The sequence below is a fragment of the Eleutherodactylus coqui genome, chromosome 6, assembly GCF_035609145.1.
Source record: "Eleutherodactylus coqui strain aEleCoq1 chromosome 6, aEleCoq1.hap1, whole genome shotgun sequence".
NCBI classification, from domain to species: domain Eukaryota; kingdom Metazoa; phylum Chordata; class Amphibia; order Anura; family Eleutherodactylidae; genus Eleutherodactylus; species Eleutherodactylus coqui.
This window is the reverse complement of record NC_089842.1, coordinates 79,005,275-79,025,173: the sequence shown is the minus strand read 5'-3', so window position 1 is coordinate 79,025,173 and position 19,899 is coordinate 79,005,275.

Sequence of the window (19,899 nt, the reverse complement as noted above, 5' to 3'; positions counted from 1 at the left end):
GGTAATTAGGCGTGAATGTCTCACAGTTATGTGTTAATAATTGCCTGCTGCCCCCCATCCTCCCCAGTTCGCGCCTTACACACCATTTCACATGTCAGATCGCTATTTTGTAGTTTTCAGAATCAATAAATAAACAGAAAATGCTTAAAAAATTTTACACTGACAAGACGGGAGCAAAACATGCGTCCGCCGCAGAAACCGGTGAGTAACCTGTTATAGGGAAAGCATATAAAGGAAAGAGTCTCCTACCATGCTGGCTTGTGATGCCCCTCCTCAGAGGTGTAACTTGAAACTCCTGGTCCCCAATGCAAAATCGGTATGAGGGCCCCCAACTGTAAGCTTCATTCATAGTACTGGGCTACCTATATGGAGAATAGGGGCCCTATGGGCCACATAAGGCTCCAGGGCCTGGGTGCAATCAGCTCCCCTATAGTTAAAAATATGAAAACTTGCCCGTGGACAGGCTGCCTAAGCTGTTTTAGTAAAGTGGGATTTCAGTCCCACTATATTCATGGGTTGAAATCTGATACCTTCTTGATTACAGCTAGTTGGAAGCAGTTCTTTGGCCTTTTGGCGGGAATATTTAGAAAGCTGTGAATAGCTCCCTTCCTACTTCCCATGCGGTCTGGATCTGCCTGGAGTGGGCAGGTCTCACTCTTATATACCAGCCCCCCCATTACATATATGGGGTTTCCTCATTAACCCAAAAGCAGGGGCTAAGAAGAAACCAACTTCCAATAACCAGGGGGGTGTTGGCAAGCCCATTATAACACATCAATAACAGTGATCTCCTACACTGGTATAGATTGTAATATATCACTTCTCACAACAATTATCTCCCTACATGTGCAGAGATGTCAACCTTGGACATCCCTTCACAGGGTGACACTTGAGGAGCAGGTAACTGCAAATTAGGAGTGGCCTTTCAAAGAAGTGTGGCTTATATAAAAGAGCTGTCTTAAGTGTATTTAGACCCCCTATTTTAATAGCAAACCTTACATCAGGGGTCCCCAACCACCGGGCCGCGGACCGGGGCCGGGCCGTTGGGTGGTTAGCGCCGGTCCGCGGCACCGCCGGGAACTTTTGCTCTAAACACAAGGCCCGCAGCCCGAATCCGGCCCGCTGCCTTGTGCTATGTGGCCCGTGGCGTGCCGACGCCGCTGACCACTGAAGCGATTACCAGCGGGGGCGCCGCAGCTCCCCGCTGGTAATCGCGCTGTTCCAGGCTCACACACTGACGTCTATGCAGCCAGGATTCCCCTCCCCGAGTCCCCTGCTCATTAGTTCCGCAGGAGAGGACTCGGGGAGAAAGCGTTCCGGGCTGCACACTGACGTCCGGGCAAGCAGAGAGAGAGCGACAGCAGGGAGGAGGTAAGTATATGGGTTGGGGGGGGCTGCCTATTACTGGGGAGGGAGGGGCGGGGGGCTGGTTATTACTGGGGGTGGGGGCTAGTTATTACAGGGGAAGGGGCTGCCTATTACTGGGGGGGCTGGTTATTACGGGGGGGGGGGTGCCTATTACGGGGGGGCTGCCTATTACTGGGGGGGGTGCTTATTACAGGGGGGGGCTGCTTATCACTGGGGGGGCTACTTATTACAGGGGAAGGGGCTGCCTATTACTGGGGGGGGCTGCCTATTACAGGGGGGGTCTGCTTATTACGGGGGAGGGGGGCTGCTTATTACTGGGGGGGGACCTGCTTATCACTGGGGGGGCTACTTATTACAGGGGAAGGGGCTGCCTATTACTGGGGGGGGCTGCCTATTACAGGGGGGGGTCTGCTTATTACGGGGGAGGGGGGCTGCTTATTACTGGGGGGGGGACCTGCTTATTACTGGGGGGGCTACTTATTACAGGGGAAGGGGCTGCCTATTACGGGGGCGCTGCCTATTACTGGGGGAGGTGCTTATTACTGGGGGGGGGGACCTGCTTATTACTGGGGTGGGGACCTGCTTATTACAGGGGGAGAGGCTGCTAATTACTGAGGGATGGGGGCTGTCTATTACTGGGGGGAGATAAATTATATGCTGCCCTATGTGTGTGCTGGGGGGTGGGGGGATAGATTATATACTGCCCTATGTGTGTACTGCCAGGACATTCTAAATGTCATAATTAAATAAGAATGCACTAAACTCCAACCCCCTTCGTAACCCCGCCCCCTATAACCAAAGCCCCGCCCATGTCCCGCCCAACCCTTCCGGGCCTTGTAAAAATGGTCTTGCTTGAAGCCGGTCCCTGGTGCCAAAAAGGTTGGGGACCACTGCCTTACATCACATCCTAAACTAATTTCAGCCCCCTTAAATATATTCATATTCAGACTCTCTCTTTCGACCCCTTATATTAATAACAGAACCCAGGCAGGGCCATATTTGCCACTAGGCACTGGAAGGCTAGCGCCTAGGGTGTCCAGCTGGGGAGGAAGGGGTCCTAGGAGTAGTCAGCCAATTTTTTTCTTTAGTGTGGCCATCACCGTGGACCCTTGTCCTCACTCTCCGGGGAGGGGGCTCTCACAGCTCTAGCTGTCAGTCTCTGCCCCATCCAGCCAGTAGTATTGTCACATCCATCAAGCGGCACTCACATTGCTCAATGACATCATATGGGTACAATCAGAGCCCGACTACTCCGATTGTAGCTTGAAGTGACAGTACTGCCGGCTGGGGATTGTCTTAATATAAAGGGGCACAAACTGGGGGCACTTACCTTCAGGTGACTAGGTGAGGAAGGCTGGAAAAAGGACAACTCCCTGTAAAGCCAGTTGAGTTGACATGTCTGTATGCTAGATTTACCCCTAAGAACTCGAAATGTAGCACTCTTCAGAAGATGCCAATTTAACAGCTTTAGTATTTGTTCCTTATTTTCAGACTTTTACCCTGGTCATACGGTTATGTTGCGGTTAGTTAGGCGCTCTCTCCTGGACCGGGCCTGATCAGTCATATTGCCCCCTGGACTAATAGAAGCTGACAGTATTGGACTTGGCTTCTTTGATGCACGAGGAGGAATATGTACAAATGGCCCACACTTTAAATTTTAGGTTTCCAGACACAACACTACTTAAAGTATTGTCGTCCTTAAGGGTTGTTAAAATGTATCAGAACTCAATACATCTCACACAATGGCTGAATGAGAGCAGCATGGAAGGCTATGAATGTCCAATATATCCCAGTCAGTTGCGGCTCTCTTACAGGCACAGAGTTTAGTTTACTGGTTATGTAATAGTGGCAAATACACAATATTAATATTTGTCATTGGCTACGGATGGCTGGAAATCGTATATAAACGTTATCTCAGGCAAGTTAAAGCAGCAACGGAGTTAATCCCTAGAAAATGCACAACGCTACAGTTACTCTCTACAATCATTTTCCATTTTCGAAGTAATAAAAATATACAAAATTATATATGCGGTGCACTATATGCTATCACCACACTGCCACATGTCTGAAATAAATGCCGCAGAGGCTGTGAGAAAGAACTTAGAAAAAGTTGTAAAATAAAACAGTGCCAGTTACATTCTTCTCTTGTAGGCCCTTATAACAGTGCAAGCCATAGTGCCCCCATATGAGTGTCAGCCACAATGACCATCACAATAGCAACATAACTGTAACAGCGATAGTGCCCACACAAGAGTGACAGTCACAGAGCCACCACAACTGTGCCAACCAAAGGGCCAGCACAGCATTGCCAGTTACAGGGCCACAATCACAGTGCTGGTCACAGTGTGCCCACGATAGTGCCTGACCAAGGTACCAAAAACAGAGCCAACCAAATTGCTCCTTGTATCAGTGACAGACACATTGCCCTATATCGGTTCCAGACACATTTCCTCCTATATTAGTGCCAACCACACTATCCTTAATATTAGTGCTAACTTGCCTCTTTGTAGTGCCAAACTTTTTTCTTACCTAAGGCAGGTGCCAGACCAAGCCTAACCCTTTCCAATCCACTGTCTGATGCCTAAAGATATTCTGATTGAAGGCTGTACAGCTCCGATATCGGAAGACGTCCCGCCGGGTATTCTTACTGTTTATTACTAGCCGCTCTGTTGTCAGGGGCCTCTCCAGCGTATCCAATACCACAGTACTGGCTCTAGCCAGCAGATGGCGCCACTGTACAGTGGCAGAAAGAAAAAGCCCTCTAGGAAACCCTGAATCCAAAATTGGATTGCAAAGTGTTAAAAGCAGCAAGGTTGGTGGCTGGTTGGCTACTCAGGCAGTCCAGTCACTTTCACTTTGACATTGGTGGCTCAGTAGCAGTGTTATTTTGTCCTGTAAATTGTGGCAAAATGTTGGACTGCTCACCGGAAGGCGAATGGATTCCCATTAAAGTCAATGGGGGGCCATTTGGGTCAGGGGGTGCCATTACCTGCTCCCCTAGCAGAGCAGGAAAATGGAATGCTCTAACGCTGATGTGAACGAGCCCTTAGGGTCACTGCATTTCGTTTAGTGCTAGGGTCACAGTACTTCATTTAGTGTGCTTGGCTTGGTGCTTTCATAAGGATTACAGCACTTGGGTTTGTGCACTTGGTTACTGTTAGTTTAGTTGGTTAAAAAGAATGCCTTGCCTATATTTTTTACTCATTTAAACCAGATAGTGAAACATTTTCCATTTTTTCTAATTGTTATTTTTTTACTGTAGATTTTATTTGTAATTTTTTATTTCTGTTCTTGCATATGACTATGATGGCTGCCATCTTGCCTGAGCTGCTAACAGCCTTTACCGATAGGCTTTACAAAAGTCTCATTAGCCATGTACACAGTGGACAGAATCTAATCCATTGACTTTTATAGGAGACTATTCTAGTTTTGCTCTATGACATGTGCAGAGGGAGAAGGTAAGTTGTGTCTGTTGCCAATTGTGATCGATGGATCTAATTTTATCTATGTACCATAGAGGTGTTACGAGGGGCGTAGCTAAAGGCTCATGGTTCAGGTGCAAAAGTTTATCTTGGGGCCCCCCAACTTATCTTAACCCCATAACCATTACCTTCCATTGCAATCCTGCCAGTGAGGTGATGAGATGACTGCTGAAAAGTTTTCTTCACAGAACAGGAAGTGTCAGCCTATTGTTACGCTTAGTTGTCACTGTGAAAACTGCAGCATTTCAGGATTTATTAAAAAAAAAACTAAATTTTGACTCTGAAAATTAAAAAAAAAAAAAAGGAAATTCTTTCAAAATATGCTGAGCATAAAAACTTGATTAACCCCTTAAGGTTGGGCTCACATGAACTGATTTAAATTGCGGATTCAGCGATCGCCGTCCGCGCAGAAGATCAGTGGTAAAACGCGGTTATGAAAAAACATGTATTTTCAAATTTTCCTTCACACTGCGGGTACGAATTGCATATTCCACGAAAGAAAGAAAAATCGCAGTATGCTGTATTCCAGTGTGGATCCCGCGCGGACGGCCTCAATTGAAGTCAATAGATACGCGAGTTCCACTGTTCATATGCAAGACAGGTCTTCTTCCCATATATTTTTTCCACGCAGAACATACGCTGTGCATTTGTTATGAAATATTATTGGAAGATCAGTGATCATTCACGAAAGATCTCTCTCCCTCTTCTGGCTTTTCTACCTATTTATTTCCCTATGACGTTGTGAGCAGTTCCGCCGCTCAATCGCAATGTTAATTGCGTAAGGGCTGTGGATTGCTCACATCCATAGACATCTGTTGAGGTCGTCTGCGCGGAATCCGCGTTAAAATAGAGCATGCTGGGATTTTTCTTCCACTCACGGAATACGCAACTTGAACCTGCGAGTGTGAACGAAAATTCAAAAATACATGCCTTTTAATGCCCGTGTTTTACCACGGATCTTCCACACGGACGGCGATCGCAGTATCCACAATTGAAATCCGTTCGTGTGAGCCCAGTCATAGGGCGCCTACCCACTGGCGTTGCCGATTTTCCTGCGTGAAAAGCGCAGCGTTTTTCGCGCGTTTTCCGCGCCATTTTTGCGGCGTTTTTCGTTAATTTCCATTGACAATCATGGGTGCATTAAGAGAAAAATAAGGAGACATATGCAACTGACAGTTCCTATGTGAAAAATTGCAACGAAACGAAAAAAAAAAACCCCAAATGGACAAGAACACATTCTATGCTAATTGCTCTTCAGAAAAAACGCAAAACGCAATTTAGCATCGCAGGAAAAAAAAAAAAAATCACCAGTGGGTAGGCACCCTTAGGGTGAGAATATTCGGGCTGGTCTTACGGTAGGATCAGTGTTCTTAGAATGATTGAATTTAGGTTAGTGTTCTTCACTTATGGCTAATCCCTCCTTGTCCAGTCATTTTCCTACCACAACTCCAAGGATCCCCTGATTCAAGTTCTCACATCCAGCACTAATCTCCTCAGTGACTTCCATGTTTGCTTCTCACACAACAGGAAAATCCACAGTATTGACTTATTCACACGACTTGCCAGAGGACATTTTTCCTTATGAGAAATCTCATTTCCTTATTCTCAGGGAATCTCCTAATGACTGCACAGAATTAAGGAAGGGAGGGGTGCTCCATGAAAGGAAGAACACAAGAGACAAGACGAATGACAGGTTCAGAACACATTAATGCCCTTACAGGATGAATAGAGATGAACATGAAGGTGTTACCGCTCCCCAATTCAATGCCAAGTCTCTGCTGGTGGCCATGACTCTGCCAGTTAGTAGCATCAAGTTGCCAGGCAACGTAACACTCCACCCCATTCTGGGATGGCTTCTGCAGGTGCTCAAGATCAATGATTCCTGACCATGGCTCTACTCCTGCTGGCCATCTGCATCAGGTTGCCGTAGCAACCAGCGCCTCCTGATGATGTCAGGGACGCCAGACGATTGACAATAATATCACCAAGGCAGAAATTGCTATAAACCGTTAAACAGTTTCTTTTGTAGACTTCTAGACTATGTAGCAAAAATTACAGGAATGCAACAGGTTCAGCGATATATAAAGTGGTACTTGAAAGTTTGTGAAGCCTTCAGAATTTTTCATATTTCTGCTGATATGTGATTTAAAAACTACATCAGAAAATAAAGAGAATCAAATTAAACAAATGAGTCATAAATATTAGACTTGGTTATTTCACTATTGAGGAAAATTACCCAATATCACATGTCTGTGAGTGGCAAAAGTATGTGAACCCTTAGGATTGGCAGATAATTTGCAGGTGAATTTATCAGGTGTTTCAAATCCTTGGGATAATAATTAGGTGTGATTGGGTGACCTGTTTTTTTCAAGAACTAGGATCTATCAAAGTCTGATCTTCACAACACATGTTTTAGAAATGTATCATGGAACAAACAAAGGAGATTTCTGAGGACCTCAGAAGAAGAGTTGTTGATGCTCGTCAGGTTGGAAAATTTTACAAAACCACCTCTGAAGAGTTTAGATTCCACCAATCCACAGTCAGACAGATTGTGTACAAATGGAGAAAATTCAAGACCATTGTTAACCTCTCCAGGAGTGGTTGACCTACATAGCGCACACCAGGAGCAAGACGTATAATAGTCCATGAGGTCACAAGGTAACTTCTAAACAACTAAAGACTTTTAGCACATTAGCCAATGTTAATGTTGCTACGTTCATCATCACGAGGACACTGAACAACAATGGAGTGCATGGCAGGGTTGCAAGGAGAAAGCCACTGCTCTCCCATCTGCCCATCTTCAGTTTGCGAATGATCACCTATTGGAACAGTGTTTTGTGGACAGATGAAATAAAATAGATCTTTTTTTGCTTAACTCAGAAGTGTTATGTTTGGAGAAAGAAAACCACTACATTACAGCATAAAAACCTCATACCATCGGTGAAACACGATGATGGTAGTATCATGGTTTGGGCCTGTTTTGCTAGAACAATAAATTCTGAATTATACCAGCAAATTCTAAAGAAAAATGTCAGGACATCTGTCCGTGAACTGTATCTCAAGAGAACGTGGGCCACACAGCAAGACAACGACCCAAATCACACAAGCCATTCTACAAACAATGGTTCAAGAAGAATGAAATTAAAGTTTTGGAATGGCCAAGTAAAAGTCCTCACCTTAGTCCAATAGAAATGTTGTGGAAGGACCTGATGCCAGCAGTTCATGGGAGGAAACCCACCAACATAACAGAGCTGAAGCTGGTTTGTTCGGAGGAAAGGGCTAAAATTCCCCCAAGCCAATAAACAGGACTAATCAACAATTACCAGAAACGTTTAGATGCCCTTTTTGCTGTACAAAGGGGGTCACACTAGAAACTGAAAGCAAAGTTTCACATACATTTGCCACTCACAGACACGTGATTTTGGATCACTTTGCTAGCAATAGGTGCGGATATCCGCATGAAAAAAAAAAAACCATTTACAGCAAATCCACGCAGAATCTGCGGATTGTATTTTTCTAGTGAACATGAGCCCTAATGTTGCTCATCTTGATCGGCATTTCAAAAAAGCAGGAGTATCAAGAAAAACTCTTTACTGCGTATGTCCGACGACTTGATGTGCGGACCATCCGCAGTACTGATAAAAAATGAAAGTAACAGGTACGCGCGGACACCGCTGCTCCCCCGGCCAGATTCTGCTGTGGCCTTAGGCCTCATGTCCACAGGGAAAACCAGATCCGCTGCGGATATGTAACGCGGATTTCTGCTGTGGATGCAGTGCGGATGAGCTTAAATTTCTTTTTTTTTCCATGCGGGAGATCAATTGAGCTATGAGCTAACTACAAAGTTAGCTGAAAAGTTACATAAAACTACACTAAGGCCCCCCTCACACAGGCGCCTTCTACTGTGATTAGCGCGGTGCTTTCAGCACCACTCTAATCGCAGTATAGCACCCCCATGGTTTTAATGGGACCGCTCCCACAGGCGCAGACAGCTGCTCAATTGCGGTGCGATTTTGAGCAGTGCATGTTCTATTTTTCAGCGTTTTTAAACACTGTGCATCGCCCATTAAAATAAATGGGCAGAATTTTTAGCGCTGCTGAAAACGCAGCACAAGTTGGTACTGCGTTTTTGACAGCGCTAAATGCCCTAGCTGCACTACGTGAAAAAAAAGCAATACTAACCTAGCAGGCGCTGTCCAGGTCCCTACCGCTGCTCTATGGCGTTCCTGCTGGCTTGCTTGCAGATGTCAGTGCCGACAGAGCATCTCTTGCTGGTAACAGGGATTGAAAAACCCCGCCTCCAGCAAGAGATTGCTGTGATTTGTTCTCCAGCACTGGCTTAGCCAATCAGAGCCAGCGCTCAATGAACCAGTCACAGCCATTCAAGCGTCGAGGGAGGCCTAAAGTGTAAGCCAAAAAAAGGACTAAGTAAAACCATAACTAAAAAGAAACACGAAGAAAGTAAGGGGTATGCAATATGTCGGTGGTGGGGCTGCTGTTCTCCTGCTCCTACTTCCCCCAAATGAAAATTATGTCAATATGTAAATGCGGGGCTACAGCTCACCTTGCTGCCTTCAATTTTTTGAATTAGTTTTTTTTCTTTTGATGAAGAAAAAGGTCTTATGTTCAATTTCTGATGTGTTCTATTGTAAATAAAACATGGTTATAAGAGATTTTAAAAACATTGCATTCTCTTTTTCTTTACATTTTACACAACATTCTTACTTTTTGGAATTGCAGTTGCAGTATCCTCCAGAAGTTTGGTACCCTTGGAGCCACCTCTTACAATGAAAAATTGGGAAGAGATAGAGAAATAGTCAAAAATATTGCTGATTTGCAGTGTTTGTGGATATTGAACTGGAAAACAAAGCAGAAACAGCTCAATCTTCCATCTGACTCTGAATTCTGGAAATATCATCGGCATGTGGTGGGTCAACATTTAAGTCTGTTAGCAGGGATATATTTCCCTTCTCGGTGGAGAACCTCTGAAGAGGTTTCTGATGAGTGTTTTGTTGCTTGAAACTTGGGAAATGTACTGGAGAATATTGCCCCAACCTAACTTTATATAGTGACAGATTAGCTGCTGTAGTGGCCGGTTTACACCGCTAACTGGCTAGATTAAAGAGAAATTTTGTTGTCAGAGAAAGTGTTGTTTTCCTGCGTTGGTGCTAATGAGGTTAATTAGCAGCCAGGTGGGAAACCTCCTTAAGAAACAGCTGAGCTTATCCCATAATGGTTCCCATTCTGGAAAAGAGACAGGCTCCGGAGCTCAGAAAGAGACGAGCTGTGATAGCCAGAGACAGGCAATGGTAAAGACATATCAACCGCTCTCAGGCGAGCGTATTGTAACATGTCCATAATATTGCTCCGTAATGCCAACGTGCTGCAGATGCCATTATAACTATGTCATCAGGATTCCATCGCTATCTGATCAGTATTTACCTTTTATTTTTTACTGGACAAATACTGATTTGCATTTGCAAGATACAAAATAATAGCAAAAATGCAAAAACAGTCATGCTACTTTTTTTCATAAAATGGCTGTGAAAAATACATCCATGTGAATAGATACATAGATTTACATTAGTCCACAAAACACAGACCAAGTCCGAAGCTAAAACATGCTCGTCCGAGAACAGCCTTACCGTCATATGTCTTGGGGTGTAATCAGTAAGCCTACACCTGGTATAGAGAGGGGCTATACACCTATGTTTGTGTGGCGCAGAGGGTTAAGACAGCAGAAACACTAGTTCTAAGCTCTGACTCACAACCTGAAGGTTGCAGGTTCAATCCCTGCGTGGTTCATGTAGCTGACTGAAGGTTGACTCAGCCTTCCATCCTTCTGAGGTCAGTAAAATGAATACCCAGCTTGCAGGGAGGTAAAGATGACTGGGGAAGGCAATGCCAAACCACCCTGCCAAAAAAACATCACTATGTGACGTCATCCTAGGAATCAGTTGTGACTCGGTGCTTGCACCAGGGGACTTTACCTTTGCTAGTGGGCTGATGTAAAGTGCCATTTTGCATATTGTAAAGCATAATAAAACTGCAATACACAGTCTAACAGCAAATTTTTTCATGTGCTAATTATATTAACCTAGAAATGATGATCCCCATTAACTGATGTCTACCGAATAGTTACAAAATATATATATTTTGGCCAGTCAACAATATCAAAATCAGTCTTCCTGGATCTCAGTTACTTCTTCCACCAGGCTCTCTTATTCAATTAAACACACACTGACTTTTTTTCTTGCTGAAAACTCCAATACAAGGTCAGGCCCTCTTTTGGGTCGATGCTTCAATTCACAACTGTCTCTATGGGCTCATGCCCACGGCTGTGTTGGATTCCGCTTGTGAAATATCACAGTGGAATCAGACCTGGCGCCCCCCAGAGACCCTAAACTCACCTCTCTGGATCCAGCACCAGTGTTTTGCCTGGTGAGCAGGCACGCATGATGTGCCAGCGCTGGGCAGTGACGTGGATTCCTGCGGTACTTCCACTATGCTCACAGTGGAAGTACCACAGAAAGGACAGCTTCCACTGACTGTATAGAATAGAACGGAAAATCACAGTTGATTTCCGCTCGTGGGCAGGGAAGAATCATTTACCACAGCATGTCTATGGACGGACATGGCTGTGGGATTTGCAGCAGGTGTCTGACCACGAATTCTGCAGCGATAATCAATCTGTAGGCATTAGCCCTATTTCTGTGACACCAATCCTGTAGACAGTGAGCAGTCCTTCTGTGACACAGCTCCTGCAGACAAGGGTTGTTGGGCAGTTTATTCCACCTGCATGGAAGATTCCGACTCTTAGGCGTTGCTCACACTAGCATAATTCAATTGCATATTATACGCAAAATGTACGTGCACATAACGCGTAGTGAATGGAGTCAATGAAAGTACATTGACCCAGTCACACTTATGTATAATACATGCATAAAAAAACACAGCATGTTCTATTCTACCACATATTATGCGCAATACAGCCTATTCTCTACAGGTGTGTGCAAAAACGCTGTACATACGCAATTACATTGCATATCACACAATATTACTTTTTATGTAACGTTGCTAAGAAACAATAGAAGGAAAGTAAAAAAAAAAAGAAGAAATCAAGAAGCCTGTGCCAGACTCACCCCTAATGCTGCCTCTGAAAGGACTGGAGGTATGGCAAAGCCTAGGGTGTACTGGGCTTCAGAATGGCAAAGACAAGGTGGTCAATCCAAACTGAACTGAACATGACCACTGGATACTTGCTGTTTACTGATGCTCTTGTCGCAGGAGATGGTGGGCTACACAGGTTTCTGGATACGAAGCAGACAACGGACTTACTAAAGTATAAATGACTAGCTGATATACCCAGCTTTGCCTGAGTTAATTTATTACAAGTGTTTACCTGTTGTTCGCATGGAAAATGTTCTGGAGTCGTGGTTACTTCAGAGGAATAAAATATGTATACACATAGAGGAGCGTTAGATTCTCCTCAGACTGCATGTACCGATGTCCCTCTGCAGAATGGTCAGTTAGATTCTCCTCAGCATGTACACACAGAGGTCAGTTAGATTCTCCTCAGTATGTACACACAGAGGTCAGTTAGATTCTCCTCAGTATGTACACACAGAGGTCAGTTAGATTCTCCTCAGTATGTACACACAGAGGTCAGTTAGATTCTCCTCAGTATGTACACACAGAGGTCAGTTAGATTCTCCTCAGTATGTACACACAGAGGTCAGTTAGATTCTCCTCAGTATGTACACACGGAGGTCAGTTAGATTCTCCTCAGTATGTACACACGGAGGTCAGTTAGATTCTCCTCAGTATGTACACACGGAGGTCAGTTAGATTCTCCTCAGTATGTACACACGGAGGTCAGTTAGAGTCTCCTCAGGATATACACACGGAGGTCAGTTAGAGTCTCCTCAGTATATACACACAGAGGTCAGTTAGAGTCTCCTCAGTATATACACACAGAGGTCAGTTAGAGTCTCCTCAGTATACACACACAGAGGTCAGTTAGAGTCTCCTCAGTATATACACACAGAGGTCAGTTAGAGTCTCCTCAGTATATACACACAGAGGTCAGTTAGAGTCTCCTCAGTATATACACACAGAGGTCAGTTAGAGTCTCCTCAGTATATACACACACACATAGGTCAGTTAGAGTCTCCTCAGTATATACACACAGAGGTCAGTTAGAGTCTCCTCAGTATATACACACAGAGGTCAGTTAGAGTCTCCTCAGTATATACACACAGAGGTCAGTTAGAGTCTCCTCAGTATATACACACAGAGGTCAGTTAGAGTCTCCTCAGTATATACACACACATAGGTCATTTAGATTCTCCTCAGTATATACACACACATAGGTCAGTTAGAGTCTCCTCAGTATATACACACATAGGTCAGTTAGAGTCTCCTCAGTATATACACACAGAGGTCAGTTAGAGTCTCCTCAGTATATACACACAGAGGTCAGTTAGAGTCTCCTCAGTATATACACACACATAGGTCAGTTAGAGTCTCCTCAGTATATACACACATAGGTCAGTTAGAGTCTCCTCAGTATATACACACAGAGGTCAGTTAGAGTCTCCTCAGTATATACACACAGAGGTCAGTTAGAGTCTCCTCAGTATATACACACAGAGGTCAGTTAGAGTCTCCTCAGTATATACACACAGAGGTCAGTTAGAGTCTCCTCAGTATATACACACAGAGGTCAGTTAGAGTCTCCTCAGTATATACACACAGAGGTCAGTTAGAGTCTCCCCAGTATATACACACATAGGTCAGTTAGAGTCTCCTCAGTATATACACACACATAGGTCAGTTAGATTCTCCTCAGTATATACACACATAGGTCAGTTAGAGTCTCCTCAGTATATACACACAGAGGTCAGTTAGAGTCTCCTCAGTATATACACACAGAGGTCAGTTAGAGTCTCCTCAGTATATACACACAGAGGTCAGTTAGAGTCTCCTCAGTATATACACACAGAGGTCAGTTAGAGTCTCCTCAGTATATACACACAGAGGTCAGTTAGAGTCTCCTCAGTATATACACACACATAGGTCAGTTAGAGTCTCCTCAGTATATACACACACATAGGTCAGTTAGAGTCTCCTCAGTATATACACACACAGAGGTCAGTTAGAGTCTCCTCAGTATATACACACAGAGGTCAGTTAGAGTCTCCTCAGTATATACACACAGAGGTCAGTTAGAGTCTCCTCAGTATATACACACAGAGGTCAGTTAGAGTCTCCTCAGTATATACACACAGAGGTCAGTTAGAGTCTCCTCAGTATATACACACACATAGGTCAGTTAGATTCTCCTCAGTATATACACACATAGGTCAGTTAGATTCTCCTCAGTATATACACACATAGGTCAGTTAGAGTCTCCTCAGTATATACACACACATAGGTCAGTTAGATTCTCCTCAGTATATACACACATAGGTCAGTTAGATTCTCCTCAGTATATACACACATAGGTCAGTTAGATTCTCCTCAGTATATGCACACAGGTCAGTTAGAGTGTTCTCAGTATATACACACAGAGCTATGGTAGATTATCTTCAATATACACACAGAGGTCAGTTATATTCTCCTCAGTATATACACATAGAGGGGAGGTAGAGTCTCTTCAGTATAATCTTCTGAGAAAAGAACTGTCATGTATCGTGGACTTTTGCACAGTTTTTCACACATTGAATTGAATATTGCAACCCCTTTTCCTATTTAGGACATAAAGAATGGTCGTGCCAAGTTTCACGTTTGTACAACACTGGGAAGTTACATTACATAGGGGTCACTTAATTTCATGCTTAGAATTAAATAATCAAATTGCGACCCCTTTACTTTTCCTATTTACAAACTAAAGAATGGTCATACAAAATTTCAAGTTTGTACGACAGCGGGAAGTTAGAGAATTAGTGGCAAACTTGGTTTCTTACTATTGGTGTTACGATCGTGTGGGCAAACTAAGCACGGGGCCCACACAATCGCAACCAAAGGGGGACTAAGTACGCACACGGGTTTCTGGCAAACTGACCCTGTTCTACATGGGAGAATAGCAAGGCCCTACCTAAGCGCGGACATTGCCCCCAATAAGGGCAGCCCAGCGGTCTTCGGATCTGGGCCCTAGCTGATCCTAGGAGCCACACACCAGAACAGAATGCATTTACATGCCACATGACTGAACAACAGGATACACAGAGCCAGAATACACAGCATACAGCAGCCACAATGCAAACACTAATAGCAGATGATAAGCTGAATATAAATGCGAGGTGTTAGTTAGTACATTGGCCAATGAACGTAAGCTGCAAGCCCCAGCAAGGCCCCTCATATCTTGCAGTCCCTACACTAGCAAGACACATCTACTAGAGGGCCCTAGGGGCCAAACTAGCGCAGACATAGCAAAGAAATGCAGCAGACCAAACTGACACAAAATAAACGTACAAATGGACATGAACCACAAGGCACAGATCACACAGCAAGCTGCAACAGAACACAGATAGCAGATCACACAGCAAACTTCAACAGACAAGGATTCATGACTGCTCACCCTGAACACCATACAGAGACTGACCAGCAGCTGGGTTTATATGTGAGCACAGACTCAGGAGATTGGCTAGCAGGAAGTACCACACCGAGCCAGCTCAATCAATTAACCATGTGAGGTCTGTGCTGCTAGGAAGCTTAGAACTACAGATCCCAGCAGCACACGTAACAATTGGCTTGGGTACTTACAGAATATAAAAAAATTAGAACTACATGACCTTTTGCAAGGTCGAGCCCTTTTTTTTTTCTAATTTGACTGGACTAAATAGATTCTTACAACTATTAACAACAAAGCAATTTAATAATGTAAGATTTATAATCAACTGAACAAGTTGCATGCTTTAACGCTCACGTTTCAAAGTCCCGACGCTAACTAACCAGCACTAATAACCTCCGCACTATAATTCTGATGAGTGTACTGCAATTACCAGTTAGTGATCCCAATGTGGATAACACACTTTAAACAGCAAATAACAATAAAGCAACGATGAGCGATAGTTCAGCAATGGCGATTAGCCGCACTCAGTCCAAAGATAAAGTTAAGTATTCGCGGGCTAATCCACGGCGGGCAGAATGGGTATATTAAAAGTAGATTTCCTGTAATGTTCTGATCCAACTTAAAAAATATCCTTGTAAATACTCACCTAAATACTCACGCCTGCAAAAGATAGGACATGCGAGTGCCAATGCAACCGTTCAGACGCATTTTGCACATCCGTGAAGCGCATTTTTTTTTACAAACATAGGCATGCAAAAAAACACACTCGTCTGACCGCAGCCGAAGAGGAATGAGGCTGGTGATGCAGAACAGCTTGCTTAGTATTGTGGACAAGCCAGGGTGATAAACTATGGAACGAATTGAAATACATTATGGAAAGGAATATGAATGTCAGATTCAACATTGCAATCGGAACAGAAAAGGTGAAAATTGAGGCTGACAGTAATCCCGCATAGTGTGGTAAGCACCAAGACAAGCTGCAAACTTTCAAATAGACGTAGCTCATTCTTCAAATAAAGAGGCTGAAAATAAGGGCTGAGGGTGTGCTGTTTGGGAGTAATGGTAGATTGCACACTGGAACAAAGTGCAAACTGGCACAGGACAGTTGTGGAGATGAGACGCCTAAAAAGTTGCAATCTTAGGGCTCGTTCACATGGGCGTCAAAAATGCGCAGAAGCTAGCTACCCAAGAAATTGCAGCCAACTGCGCAAACAAATTCCGTGAATGGACAATTTTTCCACGTAGAAGTCCCGAGCTGTATCAGCATTGAAACAACGCTCATGAGCGACGGAAATGAAGCATTGCTGTTCGGGAGTTAGGGGGCCAAGATAGAGAGAGAGAGCGCTGCAGTAGCCTCATTCAGCTGAACAGCAAGTTTTAAATGTCCTGCTGTAAGCTTCTGTTAGTCCCTGGCAGGGATGAAGGGAACCCCTTGGAAATTCTTTAATCTCAACGGGGCTGGAGGGATTCCCCAGCAGCCACGCTGGAGGAAATTCCCCAGCAGTGAGGCTGGAGGGGTCCCCAAATCCCTCCATCCCCGCTGAGATGAATGGAGTGCCAAGCAATGAAGGGAACCCCTAGGGAGATGAAGGGGTCCCTTCATCTCTCTTTCTCCAGTGAAGGGAAGCCCCAATGAAGGGGTTTTCCCAGGGGCTTCCTTTCATCGCTGGTAACTCCCTTTATCTCAGCGGGAATTAAGAGTTTCCCCCCTTCATGCCCCCAGCGATACAGTGCTCAAAACAGTCGTGATTTTTTTTGCGCATGGAAGTTAGTTGCCCAAATTCCTTTGTATGAATGAGCCCTTAGTCTTTGACTGGCGGAAGCTAGCTTGAAACATACAGGGGACTGGAAAATGGTGGCAGCGTAAATTCAAAATACAATTGCTTAAAAGGTTATTACTTCTAATACATCAGTCAGCAAAGAATTCATAGTAGGGGTGTTTTCACACAGGAATTAGTCGACAGGATGCAGCGCAGATGACGATTTTGTCAACTAGTGCAAATGTTGCGTATTTAACTGCATTATTCCTTCTGCAGAACATCTTGTGGAATTCCTTGTGTTCTCCTGTACGTTAGAAATCCGCAAGACGTCCTTAATTCTACAGCAGAAAGTTTTTTGGCTGCAGAATCAAACTTTGTGGTTTTGAATTAAAGATGCACAGATTTTAATAGGTGCAAAATTCAAGCCCCATATGGATAACATTGTGATGCAGAATGTCCATGTGGACTAATTACTATAGCCTATTACTTAAAGGGGGAAAAGTCAATTACTTCAAGCATTATTCCTCACACTGTAAACAGTCAAATCCATCAGCTGAAACCCCAGAATTCTAACAAAGCCTGGCCACTTCCATTCTTAATTACTATCGATTAAACCTCTGTACTCTGCCCTCCGAAGATTCTTTGTAGCAATGAAACTTCGCTAAATTTTAAATAAATTCTATAACTGTACGGAATAATATACATATGTAATGGCTTGTTCACTGTCACTCACATGCCTCACATCACCCATTTTTTCCGGATATCACCCCTTATCTCCATTGTCTGAAAACTTCTACACACCAATGTGACTAGCTATTCAATACATTTTAATCTGTAGTTTAAGACAGGTGCATAAAGCTGGCCATACACATTAGATTAATGTCGACCAAACTTGCTGATGTTGGCAGGATTGCCTAAATAGCTAATGTGTATGAGAGGCCTCTGAAAGGCTGTCTCAAAGGGATCAACCCTATTCTCATTTGTACAAGGAAAGACTGAAAGGGAGGAGACACAGATTAGATATTAGAAAAAAAATTTTGACAGTGAGGGTGATCAATGAGTGGAACAGGTTACCACAGGAGGTGCTGAGTTCTCATTCAATGGAAGTCTTCAACCAGAGTCTGGACAGACATCTGTCTGGGATGATTTAGTGATCCTGCATTGAGCAGGGAGTTGGACCCGATGACCCTGGAGGTCCCTTCCAACTCTACCATTCTATGACTTTCTTTCCCTCAATGGCAGATGTAGGGAAAGAGAAGGAGAGGTGGATAGCAACATTCCTAACTGTGACGCAGTGGATATGGACCCACTATGGAACTGCCTGATTTCACTTTTAGCTATTCCCAAGGGCTGTACCTAGGGTTCCCTTGATTTTCACCCTTTAACTGCTTTTTGAGGAATCTGGTGTGAGATGCAGAGGTCTCATGGCCATTACCCCAAGAGTTGTCTTGGTGCAGTGGCAGCTAATGGAGAGGTCAGAGACACTGTAGTGTGGCAGCCAACCCAAGGAAGAACAAGCCAAGGTCAGAACAGATAGAAGTCGGGAAAGTTGGATGAACAGGCATGGGGCAAAACTAGAAGTTCATGATGAAACAATAGAAACTTTGCAGAAGATAAAGTAACCTTTTGCTTTGGTACCTCCCAGTGGGAGAGGGTGCCTTAAATAACCCCAGAGAAACTCAGATTGACTGGGAGCAAGAAAGCTGGGTGCATGCTAGCCCTTTAAGATGGTGACACTGATGGATGGAGTTATAGTGTAGCATTTGACAGACAAAGAGAGCATACGCCAACAGCCATGACCGGCATACGGAAGAAGTGAGGGGAGGCTCGGTCATCCGCAGTTGGCGATCATGACACTTGGCCTGTTTTCTTGGATAGATAAGCCATCCACAGAGAAGTCTAGCACCTTACTCTCCTCTCCCGCTAAGCCAAATGTGTATACGTATGGAAGTTGGGAATGTTCAGCCAACAACTATCTAAAATATATGGCCAAGTGTACATGCAGAGGTGCCATGTGGTTGAGGAGAGTAGTATACAAGACCTTGGATATGACCCCTCCACACAACATCAGAATACAAATCAATGCTTCTAGGGCAGAACATCCATAATACAAAAAAAATTGCATGTCTATATAAAGTTTTTGGCATATGGAGGTATAGTAACACCCTACAGATTTCTATGGCTGTTCAGCAGAACTCATAGATTACATACAACTCAGAGCTGTAATACAATAGTGTGTATGAGGCATTACAAATATATGGAAGGGCCCACAATTTAGATGGACATTTTACTGTTTTGCGGTAATTGTGTATTCCAGCATCTATACTTCCTCACAGATACTACTGGAATCGAAGTTTCTATCTGAAGTGGATCTCTAGGGATGGTTCCAGTAGATGCCATCAAGGAGAGTGATGAGGCCCAGGGAGCAGAGGTGTAACTTGAAGCTCCTGGACCCCAATGCAAAACCTGTAACAGGGCCTTCAACTATAATAGTCTATTCATAGTACTGGGCGGTATTAGTGTATCTTGACGCCACCAGGAATTCCTGGTGGAGTCAAGATTGACAGGGGGGTGACGCCCCCTGAAGCTGATTGGCTGCAGACACTGTTAGCCTTCAGGCCCTGCAAGCTGAGTAAAGTAAATGAGAAAATGGATTCAGCGTCTGCCGCCGCTGAGCAGCATGTAGTGCTAGTGACCTCCCCAGACGCAGCGG